General features: G+C 47.6%; 1 protein-coding gene across 2 annotated transcripts in view; it reads left to right on the top strand.

Moving 5' to 3' along the window:
• The window catches only part of MDGA2 (MAM domain containing glycosylphosphatidylinositol anchor 2), a 665,957-nt gene that overhangs the window by 299,228 nt on the left and 363,165 nt on the right, over positions 1-3,564 (top strand). The window lies entirely within an intron of this gene.

Here is a 3,564-nt window from a genome sequence, read left to right as displayed (position 1 = left end):
GGTCAGGCCGCAGCTGGAGCACTGCGTCCAGTTCTGGGCGCCACACTTCAGGAGGGATGTGGACAGCATGGAGAGGGGCCAGAGGAGGCCGCTCGCATGGTCAGGGGACAGCAGGGCAGGCCCTACGAGGAGAGGCGACGGGACCTGAACCTGTTCGGCTTCCAGAAGAGAAGGCTGAGGGGGATCTAGTGGCCTGTTACAAACTAGTCAGGGGGGACCAGCAGGCGCTGGGGGAGTCCCTGTTCCCCCGAGCGTGACCGGGGTAATGAGAAACAACAGCCACAAGTTGACAGAGAGTAGATTCAGACTAGACATCAGGAGGCACTACTTCAATCAGGGCGGCTAGGATCTGGAACCAACTTCCAAGGGAAGTGGTGCTCGCCCCGACCCTGGGGGTCTTTAAAAGGAGGCTAGACAGTCATTTGACCCCAGCATCCTTTCCTGCCCATGGCAGGGGTTAGGAATAGATGATCTGCTGAGGTCCCTTCTGACCTGACCAACTATGAAACTATGTAGAGGAATGAAGCTCTGGAATACAGGAAGGAACATGAATTCATTTTTAAGATGGAGCTTGTATGTTTAAAGAAAGCATGTGGAAGACAGGAAAGGCGTGGTTTTTGGAGCAGTTACCAGAACAGGAAGCATGTGAGGGTTAGAAGGAAACTTGATTCCTGTAGGTTGCTTGCATGGATGGGAGGAAACTGGTAATCTCATGCTTCAGGGTTTCTGTTGGTCACCTTCTAGGGTCAGGAAGAAATGCCCCTTTCTCCCCTTCCACTCTAGTTCATTCTTCTGGACTCTTTTTTCCGACAAACTATTGGATGTTTGCTGCAGCTGGGGCTTGGGAGACAGACTTGGGTGAGCCCATGCTCCTCCATGGTACTAAGAAACCTGTCAGGTACCTGGTGGGATGGGTTTGCTTATGTGCTTAGTTAAATCGGTCCTCAGATTTATGATTAGAAAGGGATTTTTTTCCCAGTGACCTGCTATATGGAGAGAACGTAGAGTTCAGGGCATCGGGAAGACTTTTATTTCCTTCAGGTTGAACCTGGGAATGACCTTGGATTCTGTAGGGAGAGAAAGGTGATGAATGGCAATCTATTTAGCGACCTAGCTTAGGTGCCAATTTGATGTCCTCTTCTAGGAAACAAATCTGTAGTGAATCCAAAAATCCCAAATGTTGTTTTAGTATGGTACATCAAGCACTTGGCGAGCAACTGTTCACCAGGGCACCCAAGGGGAAAAGCAGGAGCAATGGCCACAAACTCCTAGAAGCTTTATTCAGGTTCAATATTAGGAAAAACTTCTTCACAGTCAGGGTGTCCAGACTGTGGAATAAGCTCCCTCCAGAGGTGCAATCACCAACCTTGGAAATCTCCAAGAGGAGACTAGACAGTCACCTCCTGGGGTCGCCTGACCCCCAGTTATCTTTCCTGCTAGGTGCAGGGGGCTGGACCCGATGATCTTCCAAGGTCCCTTCTGGTCTTACAATCTATGAATCAATGAATCTAGTCTCTGGTTTGTGTCAGCTGAGTCCCACACTTTTTTGTGGCATAATGCAAAGCATATTGTCCACCCACTTCCTTGCACATGTTGGTGTCAGTCTCCTGGCCACAGTAACTGAGACATAATTCAGGGACTGAAAATACAGTTCAGCAGCTTCATTATTTTCTGTGCTGCCTCTTTGACTTGCGTTTGCTTGGCTTTGTCTACAGCAAATCTTGCATGCCAATTGCACTGGCATTTTTAATTTCCATCCAAAATACCTGGCAATATTCGATGAGCCGTTATTTGATCATCATTTTTTTTGACCTTTCATTTATTAGAACCCCCATTGGTGTGATTAAATTTTGATGTGTATTTTTTGGACTGAAGGCCGAAGTAATGAATGTGAATAAAGAAATTAATATAAGGCAACGGTGCAAGTGTTAGCATAGAAGGAAACAAAATGTATTCCTTCTTTATCACTTTCCCTTGCATGGTATAATAAAATGAGTCTTCAGAATATGCTTTAAAATTAATGAGATATTATGGGAATGGAAAGCATTTAAAGACCTTCCCATATTGATAATTTTATTCTCTCAATATGATGGAAATAGACATGCAACTAGGTCTTGTGATTATCTCATGCTTGAGGTCGGCTCTTGTCCCCCTACTCTATCTGTGGCAGGTTTGGGTACTTTTGCAGTCTTTGGACAATATGGCTCTGAACTGAGGGTTGATTGTGCAGATTATGTTGCATTGATTGTGTAGTTCTAGGAATAGGTTAGACAGGTACTTGAATTAGATGGTTTGGGATGCTCCTGTCTATAGCTGGGGGTGGACATGATGACCCGGGCAATCCTGTGACGACTCTTGCTGTGGCTGCTTCTGGGAGCGAGCGCCGTCCGATGACTGCAGCCAATCCCAGAAGCGGCCACAGCCACGGCCACTCCTGGAAGTGGCTGCAGGGATCACAGTGATTGGCTGGTACTAGCAGGTGGGGCACCTGTGCTCCCACCTGCCCATTGCCCAAGAGGCAAGTGTGGCTGGTTAGGGGATGCACATGCACCCCCTACGCGTCCACTACCTTCCCCCCTCCCACACATGCTTCCTCCCCTCCCCTAATTGTCTTCCTAATTTGCAGATATTTCCTTTTAAACAGACAGCCTCTTTTCAACCTTGAATTACTAGGACTGTAGAGTCGCCCTGATTCATCTTTGGCTCCCCCCACCACTGCTATTTACCCCCTCCCTTCCCTGTTTTACCTTTTGTTTTCCTAATTTCTACCTTTTTACGTTCTCACTGACATCCTGCCACAATTTTAGCTTCTCTCACTTCTTGGCGTCTCAGACCAGCAGTGACTGCCTAAGCCTGACGAAGAGTGACTGCGCCCAAATGCTTGCTAAGATCTTTTTTCCAACTACTCACTCGGTCTGATAATAGATATCACAAAGTCCCTCCTAATCTTCAGCACTAATTACCTCTGCTACATCTTAGGGCCACTGCTCCTAGTCCTGCCCCCTGTGGTCAGGGAGTAAAGCCAATCTCCATCCTCTCTGTTATTGTCCTTCAGGTATTTGAAGACTTATCAAATCCTCCCCTTAGTCTTCTTTTCCCTAGACTAGATTACTCTAGTTCCTACAGCTTTCCATCATTAAGTTTTTCTTCTGAGGCCCCTAGTAATTTCTGTTGCTCTGCCCTGGGCTCTTTCCAAGCTGTCCACATCTGTCTTGAAGTGAGGGGCAGAAAAACACACGCACCGGTGTTAAACAAGGGAGTTAATTTTTAAATTCTGGTGTGCATGCAGGAAGCATGCTTTCACCGTGTGGTGTCTGATGTGTGCGTGATGTGGTGGTGGATGACGTGCATGATGTTGAGCATAGAATCATAGAAAGTTAGGGTGTGAAGGGACCTCAGGAGGTTACATCTAATCCAACCCCCTGCTCAAAGCAGCACCAGCCCCAGCTACATCATCCCAGCCAAGGTGTCACGGAGTCACATAGGTGCCCCGTGAGTGTGAGGGTGATTGGCAGAGCTGTCAATCACCCAGGCAGTTCAGGTGCCTGGTTGCCAGGGCAACCA

This window comes from Crocodylus porosus, unplaced genomic scaffold, assembly GCF_001723895.1.
Source record: "Crocodylus porosus isolate Cpor-Errol unplaced genomic scaffold, CroPor_comp1, whole genome shotgun sequence".
In the NCBI taxonomy this organism is placed as follows: domain Eukaryota; kingdom Metazoa; phylum Chordata; order Crocodylia; family Crocodylidae; genus Crocodylus; species Crocodylus porosus.
The sequence above is the reverse complement of the archived record's forward strand: the minus strand, read 5'-3'. Positions and strand labels throughout refer to the sequence as shown.